This window comes from Sinohyriopsis cumingii, chromosome 16 (assembly GCF_028554795.1).
Source record: "Sinohyriopsis cumingii isolate HCF-2022 chromosome 16, ASM2855479v2, whole genome shotgun sequence".
NCBI classification, from domain to species: Eukaryota; Metazoa; Mollusca; class Bivalvia; order Unionida; family Unionidae; genus Sinohyriopsis; species Sinohyriopsis cumingii.
Genome location: NC_142976.1, coordinates 41,672,356 through 41,688,472, shown reverse-complemented (window position 1 = coordinate 41,688,472; position 16,117 = coordinate 41,672,356). Strand labels below are relative to the sequence as shown.

The following is a 16,117-nucleotide window of genomic DNA, read 5'->3' as shown; positions in this document are numbered from 1 at the left end:
GTATGTGAGAAAGCTTGACAGTAGCTTCCCATGCATCAATGTTCTTCATCCACAAAATATATTGGCTGCCATGTATAGCCTATAACGATGTGAAAATGGGTGTTAAACCACACCAAACCATACATAAAATATATTGGCTGCCATGTATAGCCTATAACGATGTGAAAAATGGTGTTAAACCACACCAAACCATATATAAAATATATTGGCTGCCATGTATAGCCTATAACGATGTGAAAAATGGTGTTAAACCACACCAAATCATATATAAAATATATTGGCTGCCATGTATAGCCTATAATGATATGAAAAATGGTGTTAAACCACACCAAACCATCCACAAAATATACTGGCTGCCATGTATAGCCTATAATGATATGAAAAATGGTGTTAAACCACACCAAACCATATATAAAATATACTGGCTGCCATGTATAGCCTATAATGATATGAAAAATGGTGTTAAACCACACCAAACTATACATAAAATATACTGGCTGCCATGTATAGCCTATAATGATGTGAAAAATGGTGTTAAACCACACCAACCCATACATAAAATATATTGGCTGCCATGTATAGCCTATAACGATATGAAAAATGGTGTTAAACCACACCAAACCATATATAAAATATATTGGCTGCCATGTATAGCCTATAATGATATGAAAAATGGTGTTAAACCACACCAAACCATATATAAAATATACTGGCTGCCATGTATAGCCTATAACGATGTGAAAAATGGTGTTAAACCACACCAAACCATATATAAAATATATTGGCTGCCATGTATAGCCTATAATGATATGAAAAATGGTGTTAAACCACACCAAACCATATATAAAATATATTGGCTGCCATGTATAGCCTATAACGATATGAAAAATGGTGTTAAACCATACCAAACCATACATAAAATATACTGGCTGCCATGTATAGCCTATAATGATGTGAAAAATGGTGTTAAACCACACCAAACCATACATAAAATATACTGGCTGCCATGTATAGCCTATAATGATGTGAAAAATGGTGTTAAACCACACCAAACCATACATAAAATATATTGGCTGCCATGTATAGCCTATAATGATGTGAAATATGGTGCTAAACCACACCAAACCATACATAAAATATACTGGCTGCCATGTATAACCTATAATGATGTGAAATATGGTGCTAAACCACACCAAACCATACATAAAATATACTGGCTGCCATGTATAGCCTATAATGATATGAAAAATGGTGTTAAACCACACCAAACCATACATAAAATGTACTGGCTGCCATGTATAGCCTATAATGATGTGAAATATGGTGCTAAACCACACCAAACCATACATAAAATATACTGGCTGCCATGTATAGCCTATAATGATATGAAAAATGGTGTTAAACCACACCAAACCATACATAAAATGTACTGGCTGCCATGTATAGCCTATAATGATATGAAAAATGGTGTTAAACCACACCAAGCCATATATAAAATATACTGGCTGCCATGTATAGCCTATAATGATGTGAAAAATGGTGTTAAACGACACCAAACCATACATAAAATATATTTTAAGTTTCTATAGGAAGTGAATTCATGGCAAATCTTTAAAACAGAATATAAGATGACGAATTAGTCACAACACACTGGATCTAAAACATTTCACTGCTTCATACCCAGGATGTTACATTATTATTTTAATGGGGAAAATTCCAATGCACATGTACAGATGTATTACGAATATTTATTGAATTATATACTGCCTTAGAAATGAAACTCATTGTCTTGGAAAATGCATTTTCTTTATGAAAATAAATTTGTTGTACATCATTCTTATATTGACCAAATTATGTCGAAGAGCAAAAATCATATGCAAGTGACAAATGTTTTGTATGCTGTTAAGTTTTGTTCAAAGTATGAGACGTGAATTAAAAGTTTTGACTTTAAAAGAGTGATGTATTAATTACTTTATTGCCATGGAGAAATATATTAATGCAGGTACTCAGCTCTTGACACTTGGGCTTCAAACTCTTTAACTTCCAATTGGAGTTCTAATGTGTTATTTTTGTTGCTTTTGTGTGTGTTTGTTTTCTGGCACTGCAATAGTAACAAAAGTCTATATCATGCCAAGGCAAGAAAATGTGCATTGCACAAGGACCACCACAGTAGCCAATCCAAGTTTATCTACAGTATTTGTGGGAATTGAACCCACACCCTTCTGGTCACAGGTCCAATTCCTTAACCACTGAGTCACAGTTGATATGTAGATTTATTTGCCATGGTTAATATAGATTGGAACACATCTGTATGCAGCACATGATATATCACCTCTATACACTTGTTGTTAGGACATGCCTGGAAATTGTTGAGATTTTCAAGTCGTTCAAGGTGTAAAATGGCTAAATTTGTACATTGATAAAATCAGGATAATATGGAAAGGTGTGGGTATTGTAGTAGTTGTAATTTTCCTTGCACTCTTTCATTGTGTTTTTTACTGATGTGAATGAGAGAAAGAAGTAATAATGTATGCCTCAGTAATCGTCATGTATAGAGAACTGGACATACTATCTTTACCTGCCATTAATTGACAAGACTTGGCATGATCCGTTGTGCACGAGATTTTACTCTTGACAAAAATTATAGGATATGGGGTAACATGTGTATCCTGGCTATATTTTGAATTCTGTAAATTCATTTATTTTTGTGAGTCTCAATTTTGTACACGTAGTTTTGTGAAAAATTACATTTTTTGGGATTGCTTAATTGATGAATTGGGGGAAGGCATCTTATTGTTAACATGGAAGGGTAATTCTTTGTTGAATTAATTAAATTTGTTTTGCAATTTGTGAAATCTTTGAAATTTGATATTCTACAAAAAAATAGTGAATTTACATTACTTGCTTCAAAGTCAAGTCCAACTGCAAACTGCACAGACCCAGGTCTTCAAATAACATTGGGCTGGCATATCTTGGTCTATGCAGTTTGCTAGGAGTAATAATTAGAACAAGCAATATATACCCAGATTTTCCATCAGATCATGTGACAGCAGATCAAGGTCTATGCATTTTGAAGTTGGACATGAAAGAACATTCGATAATTTAAACCCAATTTTAAATCATCCTAAAGAATTAGCTGATACGCTTGTAAACTTAACCAGTCAATAAATAATTACTGTTTTGTAATCTAATTACAGTTTCTTATATGGGTATTACAACCTTGAAAATATCTTGTAAATTACTCACAGAGACTAGTGAAAGTATGTTAATAGGCATGTGTACATAAGAAGTATTGATTTTGGGTAATGGCAATGCATAGGCTGAATTATATCCATTTTGGTTTGTGGAGTTTTAGGTATTCCAGCTTTGCATTTGTTTGAAAATGTATTTTACCTGATTGAATTTTACAGCTGTTTTGTTTGCCTTGGAAAAAAGAAGCTGTCTTGTTATGCAAGCATACTAAGAGGGTTGAATTTGTATCATTCAAATGTAACCATTGAACATTCTGGTAATCTTTGTGTCTGGTCTACACACAAAATGGAAGAGGTATTTTCTCGTACTTAAGAATATATATACATGTACTGTCTGTTTGGAATAAAACTGAAAACTAGAGAGTGAAGCTATTGCAGATGTCAAAAAGTTTTAATATTCTAACCCCCACCCCTGCATCTGTACCTCCCCAACTCTGGGCTTGCATTTAGGATTTAAAATCTTCTGTTTCATTTTCTTTTCATCATGGAACATCATAACAACTATGACCACTTTCCTGAAGCTGATTTGGATCAAGTTTGAACTACAAGATAGAGTCCATGTTACCTTTGAAAATGTTGACTTTGACACCCGTCCTTAGCTCAACATGGTAGCTGCATCCAGGATCTAAAAGCTTTCTTATCATCTTTGAATCCTCTTAAAATGTACCAAATATAATCACATTTCACTAATTCAGTATAACATACTGTATGTACTTGCTTATAAGGCGAGTCCTAATGCAAACAACATAGATCCTTATCTACTGTAACAAAACATGCCTGCAGATCAGGGTCCATGTTGTTTGTCCTCTTGATTACTTCTAACAAACTGCACAGATCCAAATCTGCCGGTACATGATGGGATGGCAGATCTGGGCCTGTGCGGTTTGCAGTTGGACTTGTCTTATAAGCAGGCATATACAGTAGGTGCAGTCAGCTTACATTAAAGAGGCCATATTACATGAACCTACAACTGTATGAAAATATAATCTTTGACCTCCACCCTCACCTTTCCCATTGGCTGCTGTCAGGATCCCAAACCTTTGTCATCCACTCATCTTAATGAAGCATTGTGACCCTCCCTCAGTTAAGTGTAGATGGAGTCTGGGGTTTAAAGGTGATCCGGGGAACAGATGGACACAAGGACACAGTGACAGACATGCAAAAGTGGGGTGTGAAAAGGCCTGCTGGCTAGACTGGTTGGTGGACTCAGTGATTAAGAAACTTTATCCAATCTGTTTTGGAACTAGTCTTTGACTCCCATACAATTGCATCTCTGAATCCCAGTAGTCACTAAGAGCACCCAGTTAATAATATAAATGTCCTGGAAGACTACAAGTAACCTAAATTGCAAATAATTGTGTTGTTTGTATATCAGTACTGCTGTCCATTACGATAACATGGTAGGTGGCTTCCATAATTGTCAACTATTTACTGTTAGCGATTGAAACTTCAATGGTGGCATGTAGAGTGAAACTTCTGAAAATCGGATCTTCTTCGATTCGAAATTCTCTTTAAACTATTTGGGTTTGGAACTGATTTTTTCTTCAAAATTCTTTGTTGTAAAATCCCCTACAAACCAGAAGCTCCATATTCCAGATACCAGAGACATTCTTGGAACTATTTTTGCAAATTTAATGTAAATCTACGTCCAAAAACTGGATATGTTGACCATACTATTTACATGTAAAAATTATGTGCTTTGAGAAATGTCAAACTGTTAATCTGATAATTGACTTGTGATGCACAGTGTGTCATTTTAGTTTTGGGGTAATGGTTAAGTATTCATGAGTGATCTTTGAAATGGAGCCCTTTATTACATGTGCTTATAGAATTGAATCTTGAGCAATACTTAGAGGTGTATGCTTTCATTTTTTGGTCACATGTTAGATGTCATACAGTCTGCAGAACTTGTGACACAAAGGCAATTTGAATATAGATTCTGCATGATTTGACATTCTGATTTTAATGATGGCTTGAAGGTTATTTTCAGAACTGTTCCCCAAGATATCTGAAAAACCTTCCTTCATTCCCTCTCTGTTCCAGTAAATGTACTCTAGCAATACTTGCATTCACATGTATGTGTTGGTTTGCATTGTAAAACAAAAGTTGCAAAATCGGTATCATAGTTTGATGGGTTTTTTTGCATTTGTGGTCAACAGGAATTTCATATTACAAGCACACCCTTTGTCCATGTCAAGCTGTTCCTTGCATTTTCAAAAACAAAAGGGCTACAGGTCCTCTGCTTTGCATGTCTGTATACGTCTCTCCTGGATCTGATCTATACTTACAGTTGCTCAAAGGCTGTGGTATCTAACAAAAACATTCTGCTAGTTTCTAGGGGACATCAAGTGGAAACTCCCTTTTGTATCAACCCTGTGGCCACTCGGGTACAAAAATGACTAATTCATTTGTAACAAAGGCCCGATATAGAGGTAATGGAGGCCAATAATAGAGGATGGATTACCACCTAGTTTGGACTTGGAGGAGGAATAGAACACTGACTAGAAGTTTGATTGAATGAGTTTTCAAATACTATGTTGTCTGCAATTATAATAGCCCCTAATTTTTCATGCACCATTAGTCCTATCTTCACTAGCAAAGGATCTTTGATCCACTTTGTTCTACACTGGCCCTTGGCATTTTTATTTGTGCATAACAATTAGCTGAGAATTATAATTTTTATTATTTTTTTAAACTATAATGATTCATATACCCCCTTCCCCATCAGAAAATAAGTAAGTATATGTTCCTAGTGATTGATATACTTTACTATCTTAAACAATGGCAATGCAGAAGGTATGTGATCTCCATTAATTGATACACTTTACGATGTTGTTCAGGGGAGTACAGTAAGTCTATGATACAAGTGATTGATATACATCACAATTTTATCCAGTGAAGGTACAATAAGTCTATGTATGATTCCAGTGATAGATATACTTGACCATGTTATCCAGGGAAAATACAATAAGTATATAATCTCAGTCATTGATACACATTACCATATGATGGGGCAATTCAGTCAGCCTATGATTCCAGTGACATATACACACTACCATGTCGAGGAGCAGTACAGTATGTCTATGGTTCCAGTGATAGATACACATTACCATATCCAATGGCAGTACAGTAAGTCTATGGTTCCAGTGATAGACACACATTATCATATCCAGGGGCAGTACAGTAAGTCTATGGTTCCAGTGATAGATACACATTACCATATCCAGGGGCAGTACAGTAAGTCTATGGTTCCAGTGATAGACACACATTATCATATCCAGGGGCAGTACAGTAAGTCTATGGTTCCAGTGATAGATATACATTACCATATCCAATGGCAGTACAGTAAGTCTATGGTTCCAGTGATAGACACACATTATCATATCCAGGGGCAGTACAGTAAGTCTATGGTTCCAGTGATAGATATACATTACCATATCCAGGGGCAGTACAGTAAGTCTATGGTTCCAGTGATAGATACACATAAACATATCCAGCAGCAGTACAGTATGTCTATGGTTCCAGTGATAGATATACATTACCATATCCAGGGGCAGTACAGTAAGTCTATGGTTCCAGTGATAGATACACATTACCATATCCAATGGCAGTACAGTAAGTCTATGGTTCCAGTGATAGATACACATTACCATATCAAGGAGCAGTACAGTACGTCTATGGTTCCAGTGATAGATATACATTACCATATCCAGGGGCAGTTCAGTATGTCCATGGTTCCAGTGATAGATCTACATTACCATATCCAGTGACAGTACAGTAAGTCTATGGTTCCAGTGATAGATACACATTACCATATCCAATGGCAGTACAGTAAGTCTATGGTTCCAGTGATAGATACACATTATTACATCCAGGGGCAGTTCAGTAAGTCTCTGGTTCCAGTGATAGATACACATTATCATATCCAGGGGCAGTTCAGTATGTCTATGGTTCCAGTGATAGATCTACATTACCATATCCAGTGACAGTACAGTAAGTCTATGGTTCCAGTGATAGATACACATTACCATATCCAATGGCAGTACAGTAAGTCTATGGTTCCAGTGATAGATACACATTACCATATCCAATGGCAGTACAGTAAGTCTATGGTTCCAGTGATAGATACACATTATTACATCCAGGGGCAGTTCAGTAAGTCTATGATTCCAGTGATAGATACACATAACCATATCCAGTGGCAATATATTAAGTTTATGACTCCATTGATAGATGTAGATTAACATATCCAGTGGCAGTACAGTAAGTCTATGACTCCAGTGATAGATACACATTACCATATTGAGGAGCAGTACAGTAAGTCTATGATTCCAGTGATAGATACAAATTACCATGTTATTCAGTGAAAATACAGTAAGTCTATGGTTCCAGTGATAGATACACATTACCATATCCAGGGGCAGTACAGTAAGTCTATGGTTCCAGTGATAGATACACATTACCATATTGAGGAGCAGTACAGTAAGTCTATGATTCCAGTGATAGATACAAATTACCATGTTATTCAGTGAAAATACAGTAAGTCTATGGTTCCAGTGATAGATACACATTACCATATCCAGGGGCAGTACAGTAAGTCTATGGTTCCAGTGATAGATACACATTATTACATCCAGGGGCAGTTCAGTAAGTCTATGATTCCAGTGATAGATACACATAACCATATCCAGTGGCAATATATTAAGTTTATGACTCCATTGATAGATGTAGATTAACATATCCATTGGCAGTACAGTAAGTCTATGACTCCAGTGATAGATACACATTACCATATTGAGGGGCAGTACAGTAAGTCTATGGTTCCAGTGATAGATACACATTACCATATTGAGGAGCAGTACAGTAAGTCTATGATTCCAGTGATAGATACAAATTACCATGTTATTCAGTGAAAATACAGTAAGTCTATGATTCCAGTGATAGATACACATAACCATATCCAGTGGCAATATATTAAGTTTATGACTCCATTGATAGATATAGATTAACATATCCAGTGAAAATACAGTAAGTCTATGGTTCCAGTGATAGATACACATTACCATATCCAGGGGCAGTTCATTAAGTCTCTGATTCCAGTGATAGATACACATAACCATATCCAGTGGCAATATAGTAAGTCTATAATTCCAGTGATAGATACACATTACCATGCTATCCAGTGAAAATACAGTAAGTTTACATTCTCAATATTTAATTCACATTACTATGTTATTTAGAGGCAGTTCAGTAAGTCTGATTTCAGTGATTGATATAATTTACCATGTTATCCAGCAGCAATACAATAAATCTATCATCTCATTGATTGAGACACATTACTATATCTAGGGGCAGTACACTAAGTATGATTCCAGTGACTGATATACTTGACCATGTAATCCAGTGGTAATATAGCAAGTCTATGATCTGAGTAGTTGATACACATTACTATATCCAGGGAAAGTACAGCGAGTCTATGATTCTAGTGATTGATATACTTGACCGTGTTATCCAGTGGTAGTGCAATAAGTCTATGGTCCCATTGATAGAAACACTTTACCCCATTATCAGAGGCAATACAGTGAGTCTATGATACCACTGATTGATATACTTGACCATGTTATCCAGTGGTAGTGCAATAAGTCTATGGTCCCATTGATAGAAACACTTTACCCCATTATCAGAGGCAATACAGTGAGTCTATGATACCACTGATTGATATACTCGACCATGTTATCCAGTGGTAGTGCAATAAGTCTATGGTCCCATTGATAGAAACACTTTACCCCATTATCAGAGGCAATACAGTGAGTCTATGATCCCAATGATTGATAGACTTTAACATGTTATCCAGCAGCAATACAGCAAGTCTCTGGTCCCAATGATAGATACACTTTACCCTGTTATCCACTGGCAATACAGTAAGTCTATGGTTGCATTGATAGATACACTTTACCATGTTATCCAGAGGCAATACAGTGTGTCTATGATTTCACTGATTGATAGACTTTAATATGTTATTCAGCAGCATTACAGCAAGTATATGGCCCCAGTGATAGATACACTTGAACCTGTTATCCAGAGGTAATACAGTATATGATCCCATTGATTGATACACTTTACGATGTTATCCAGTGGCAATACAGTAAGTATATGATTCCAGTGATTGTTAAATTTTTCCGTGCTATCCAGTGGTTCCCATCTTGTTAGGTCACGCTTTCTGATGAAAAGATCTCATGGTAGTGGTCTCCTAATAACTACAAGAACTCCAGTATATGAATGCACTTGTGTGTTGGGAAATGAGAATTTTTTGATGGAATTCAATTAAAGGATTTTTTTAACCATTTATGGTGATGCATGGAAAAAATTATTTATTTATAAGGCTTTTTCATAAATAACTTCTGCACCATCAACATATTGAACAAATTTCAATTATGCATGCTCTGTGAAGTACCTGCCGCCATGCTGCCACTATTTTATTCCTCAGATGTAGTCTAAGGCATTTGGCACATGATGATCATATGAGGTATGGGTTTATATCTAAAGATAATTCTCCACATTTTTCATGACAGGTGCCACATGTCATTATTTTGCTATACATATAGTATATCATCAGGCTATATTTATTTTTTAAGTACTGTTTATGCAATGTTTTAAAAAAAAATGTATTTTCTTGTAGATGCATCAAGCAAATATGAAGGCAATTAAATTATATGACAACACTAAAGATGTGAGATAAATCACTTTGAATTGATCCATTATAAAACATGATGCTTATCTTGTTCTGGGAGATTGTTGCAAGCCATGGGTGATAAGATGCTTTGTCACCAATAGCCATATGTTTAGAGATTTCCTTGTTTCTCTTCCACTCAATGAGCGTGAGTACATTCCTCTTGCCTTTGTGACCGAATATGACCTCTCATACTGTTTGAGCACAGTCGCTTATCGATTGATAAAATGAGAACATTCATTGATGTTTAGGAGATTGTTATATGGTGTTGTTTATGACATATTCTCATTTATGCAAACTCAGGAAAAACAAGGAAATGTTGGAACAGGCACCCACAAGGGATAAAGGAGCATAGCCAGTTATCACCTGTACCTTGCAGCAGTGGTTATGGAAGAGCAGAATAAAACCCCGACTTGAGATGTATATGCCATGGAAACATGTCATCAGTCAATTCAGCTCATCCTTTCATTAATATTTATATATCCATGATATATACCTATATAACCAATTTACACATGAAGTTCATTAAATACCAAAATCTGGGAAGCATTTAATAACAAATGGGTACTATTTCTTGGCATATCAGCTAGTCCTACAGTATTTCCTGGTTAAATATTAGATAAATTCATTAATTTCTTTATAGTTTGAAATCTGAAGACTTCCTAATGATACATCATTTGATTGGGATAGAAGCGTGGCAAGACAAAGTAAAATCTACTTTAATGGCATGTTGAAATTACATATCATCAATTACCCGAATCGCCATTAATCATAACTCCTTTAATATATATTTAACATCTGCTGCTGTAAGATTAATTAACAAGAATAAACAGGAGGTTTTTTGTGCATGACCAGAAAGCTGTATAAAAATGGGATTAAATTATGGGAAATAATGTCAGCTTTGAACCTTTCATCTTACCCCCCCCCACACACACACACACAATCTGATTCAAATTTATCGCCTAGTAAGAAGCAGATCTGTTGAGCTTTGATACATTGGGCTCTTATACAAGGTCATGTTCTGTTGTCTTTTCGATTCATCAATAAAGTTACAGCTTTCTTTTTTCTGGAAGTAAAAAATGTCATTTATGAACATGTTGTTACAAACAACAACTCTCCGTAACTTGAAATGCAACACTTTATCTGATTTGTTGCTAAAAATAAGTAGACTGGGTATTCTGAAGGCTCTCAGAACATAAACTACTATTGCAGCATGTCAGATATCTACTGTATCTGGGACGTTGAATTTAACTAGATTTAAAAAATAAATTGACAAAAAGCCAGGTTGACATTACATTTTTTTTAAAGTCCGAAAGTAAAATAAGCTGTATGACTTAAATATATACTTTTGCATAATTTACTCAGATACCAACCAACACTTGTATACTTGGACAAGTTGACATGTACATGTATTATTGATTTTCACATTTATAAATGATTATAACAAGTGTGTTTTTCAGATATCTTTTAAATGGGGCCAAGAGGTTATGACAGATGTAGTGTAATTTACTTTTAAGACAAGCCCTTTGTGTGTTGTTGGGGAGCAACCCTCCTCACACAGCCGTTTAAATTATGGCTTTTTGAACCTTGATCTCACCATAAAATAAGCATGCTGTAACATGTGCTTTGTGATTCATGTCTGTACATTTAATTTCACAACTTCAGAATGCCATGTGCATGACTCCAAACACACAAATTTTTTATTCAGTCCTACATATGAAAAAATCTAGTCTACTACACGGAATGCAGTCATCTTTGCTGCTTGTAAGATACAATATGTCAGTTAAAAATATTTCTATTTTTTAGTTTTGTTTCTTGCTTCTCATGTGAAAGATATGGCAACTTAACTGATAGCTTAACGTGTTTTGGAGATCCATAATGCTTCAGGATTTATTGAGTCTTGTCTCTGCAGAAGCTTGAAATAGTGGTCACTTTGGTGTCCATGTACATATCTGTCTGTCTGTCTTACAGCCATCTGCACCAAGGGTAACCTACTTAAATTTTTAGTCCCATCAGCAAAGCATAGGTGAGACATGGATCACTTTTAGATGTTGTCCGCAACTACTTTTTGAATATAGCCCAGTTTGTCACTGTTATCCTACAGCCATGAAACTTGATGAGTATGTTCATCTTGGGGGAGACTACTCTCACCACTGCTTAAAGTAGGTCATAACTGCCTACACTTAAAGTTCCAAGTGATTATGTTATATTTAGTTCTGTTTGTCCTGCACTGTTTTTGTACAGTCAAGAAATGATGGGTTTGTTAATCATAAAGTGTACTATTTATTATGTGGAAACTAGGCCACAGTGACTACTTTTCATGCTTTAGTAGTTGTGTTGAACTACTCCGGTGGCCTAGTGGTTGGAGCATCCACCTTGGTTGTGGGAGATCATGGGTTCGATCCCAGCCGTGTCATACCAAAGACTTACAAAAATGGTACTAACAGCTGCCTCGCTTGGTGCTCAGCATTAAGAGGTTAGTGTTAGGACTGGTCAGTCTGGTGTCAGGATAATGTGACTGGGTGGGACATCATGCTACATTTCTGCAACATGATGCCCCAGTCCTAGACATAACTATAAACTGCTACACTGCAGACATCATGGCGATATGACTGAAAAATTGTTCAAGCTAAGTTAAAAATCCAGATCACACACACACACACACAGAGTGTAGTTATGTTGAGTTTTTGCACTTAAGCTATGTTTCTCTCATTTCTTGCACATGTGATTGTATTAAGCTTTTGCATTAGTGTGGAATCTCAGAAACTGTTGTTTACATTATGATGAAACTTGATGGGTGTGTTTGTCAAGGGGGTTACTATTCACCATGGGCAAAAGTAGGTCACTGACCTACTTTCCATGCTTCAATGATTATGTTACATTTTTGCATTCAGTTCAGTTTCTCTGATACTGTTGTTATGTGTATAGTCATCAAACTTAATGGTGTGTATTTATTTTGGATGGCACAACTTGCAATGAGCAAATGTAGGTCACAGTAAGCTGCTTTTCATACTGCAGTGATTATTCATTGTGTCACAGAGGAGAAGGCAAGACAGCATTCTGCCTAATTCTTGTTAGCTTAAGTTAAGTGGTAAAGTATTTTTCCTTTTGCGCTAAATAAAAAGTGGGGTCTCTGTTAGGTTCATCTTTACTGCCAATCCTTCTTTCTATTTGTCAGTGCTGGGTTAGCTAGTTTGCATGATAAAGCAAACCCTACTGACCTACATGTTGGCCAATGATGTTTGGTGGGGATGTCTTTGTGCCTACACATAAATGGATTGAATAGAATTTCATACAATTTAGCTATTTTGCAATTTTGAAAGGAGTTATTTGCACTCTTGAACTTGGACTTTATGGTGAATGGTGAAAGATTGTTTAATGTGCATTTATGTAGAAACTGTTCAGTAGCGGTGAATGAAATTTGGTCAGCTTGTTTATTTGCATATGTAGGTCATCTGATTAGAGTTTTTCTTTAATATATAAATTATTTTTTTAAAAGTTTGATCAGGTTTTTTAACTTTTATAATTTGTTAGATTATTTTAGTTAGAAAATCTTGTTGGTATGATTATGCAGAAACTGACTTTGGAAAAGGAAATTCTGTGATAATTAATATGCATAATTAGATGACAAGATTAGATTTTGGTGCCATTTAAATGAGTTGCAAGGTTTGTCATGTTTAATTTGGACCTTGTTTTTAACATTTTTGACTGCAATCTGTACATAACAATGCATTCACAAACAAATTTACAAGACTGTATTACTTTTTAAAAAAAAAAAAACAGCAGAAACCCATGCAAAGAGTACCTCAGTATCATCCTGGCTGTTTGTCTTTTTCCGATCATCCTTTTAATTTTCATTTATCTAAATTAATTTCAGTGCTTGATAAGGACTAAATAGAAACAAACCAAACTCAAGTATTAATTAAAAAAATAAAGTCATTTTAAAGAATTTGATCAAGTTAAATTTTTCCCCTTAATTCAGCATTGACCCATTGCTCGTCTTAACACATTAACCCCTGGAGGTTTTTGTCGTTTTTACCTGAAATTCGAGTAGGAAACACATTTTGAAAGCTATTTTTGAATACATCCAAAAACACCAACTTTCAGGTGATCATCCAATAACATACAGCCTAGTTGTGTTAGAAACATCGTTTTTCATTGGATATTTTGCTCTTTTGTTTGTTGCTAAATGGAGCCATTATTTTTGTTTCGAGACCACTCTTTATTCCAAATGCCCATCTTGTCCTACTTTTTGCAAAGGTTCATCTGTCTGTTTGCAGTTCATACTGGTTTACCTTAGATCTGAGACCAAAAAGTCTCAAATCCGGACACAAAATCGGATTCCAACCACTGGCTAATTTTGGGTAGATAAAAATTGGGTCCAAAAATTGATTTTTTTCCTTCTGTATTTTGTAGTGCAACTATAAATTCCAGATTATTTGGTATCAGTGTAGAGCTACATCTGTCTACCTTTCTATAATACCACCCACTTTAGTGTATCATGCATAACCTTGACGCTACAGAGCTTAGCAGTAGGCTACTACCTCCTGCCATGTTAACTTTTTGTCGCCAGGGGTTAGTGTGTTAAATATTTGGACAACTTTGTGAAATGTGATTGTACAGGACAACTTTACCCAATTAATCTTGTTCCACAGGATGATGCATCTGGGTAACCCGATGTTGCTCATTTCATTATCTCATGACTTGTTCTGAATACATGTATATTTTTTATTTCCAAAATTAAATATATTTCCCATAGAAGTGTAAAGGTTAAAATGACTCCTGACAGTAAAAGAAGGGAAGATTTGAAGGTATCCATTTCCATTATTGCCATGTTTCTTTTTGACTGAATTAAGTACAGCTACCCTACTGGACTATCAGGTGATTTTATATTTGGTGTGCAATTGTGTATATAAATTAGCTCCCTGTTGCTTTCTTTATTACCTTTGCATACAGATTTGTTTTGGTATTGGATTAGAATTAGCGTACAAATTAGGTTAACCCATATATTAAAAATGGACTTCATTTTACAATACTCATTTCAGTTTATTTTGGTTTTTGATGTTTCATGGTACAGAAATGTAAGTGGCTTGTTTAGTGCTAAGACAGTTGTGGTAAAGTGTGGTAAAGTGACCATGGTAGCCTGATTTGAAGCCCATTTCTTTTTGGTTTCATGTCTGGCACCTCCAATAGTTGCGTCTTACAACATGATGGAAAGTGCATTGGGCTTGTTGTATATCCTCAAGCCATAAAATGGTACTTACAGTTGTCTTGCTTGGCACTCAGTATTAAGAAGTAAGTTAGTGTTAGGACTGGCTGGCCTGGTGTCAGGATAATGTGACTGGATGGGACATGATGCCATATGTCTGCGGCATGGTGCCCCAGTACTAGACATGACTATATAAACTGCCACACTGCAGACATTGTAGCGATATGACTGGAAAATTGTTAAAGCAATGTTAAAAACAATCCAAACCAAATATCCACAAGCTGACATCTAAAGGGATGTGCACAGGTTTTTGCATTTTACTGGACATCCTGCTTCATTATTTGTGGGGTGGATTGCATTTACAAACACAAGTTACATTAATGTTTATTGTACATGTATCATTGATAAAACCACTTGTCTGCTAGTATCCTTCTAAATAATCGATTTTTCTGCAGTCTGCACAGTTCTTTTAATTGTTGTTGTTGTTCTAGGGTTTAACGCCATTTTTCAGCACAAGATAGGCTATACATGGCGGCCAGTATAACTGGTGGAAGAAGAACCCTGTAAAACCCGGGGAAGAACCACCGACCCACGAGAAGCTACTGGCAGGCTTTCCCACCTACCCACGCTAAGTTATTTTAATAGAATTTTTGTAGTTATAGGTACAGTTCTTGGGATGGAGACTGAAAATCCTCAGTTATGTGTATTTAGTATGGAACAGTATTATTCCTATAATAGGCCCCAGAGGCCTCAGTATGGTTATTAGCTGTACTGGTCATAGAACAGAAGAACTTACAGGATGATCTGTTGTCTACCGTCGGTTGTCTGTCATCCTTCCGTCCGTTACCACAAGTTGGTTATCACTACTCCTCCCAAACTAAATGCCTTGCCTGGAAACTTTAACATATTCATCCTATGGTCTTGTTG

At 35.8% G+C, this 16,117-nt stretch overlaps 1 protein-coding gene across 16 annotated transcripts in view; it reads left to right on the top strand.

Moving 5' to 3' along the window:
* LOC149780294 (uncharacterized) overlaps window positions 1-16,117 on the top strand; it is a 222,413-nt gene that overhangs the window by 27,536 nt on the left and 178,760 nt on the right. The window lies entirely within an intron of this gene.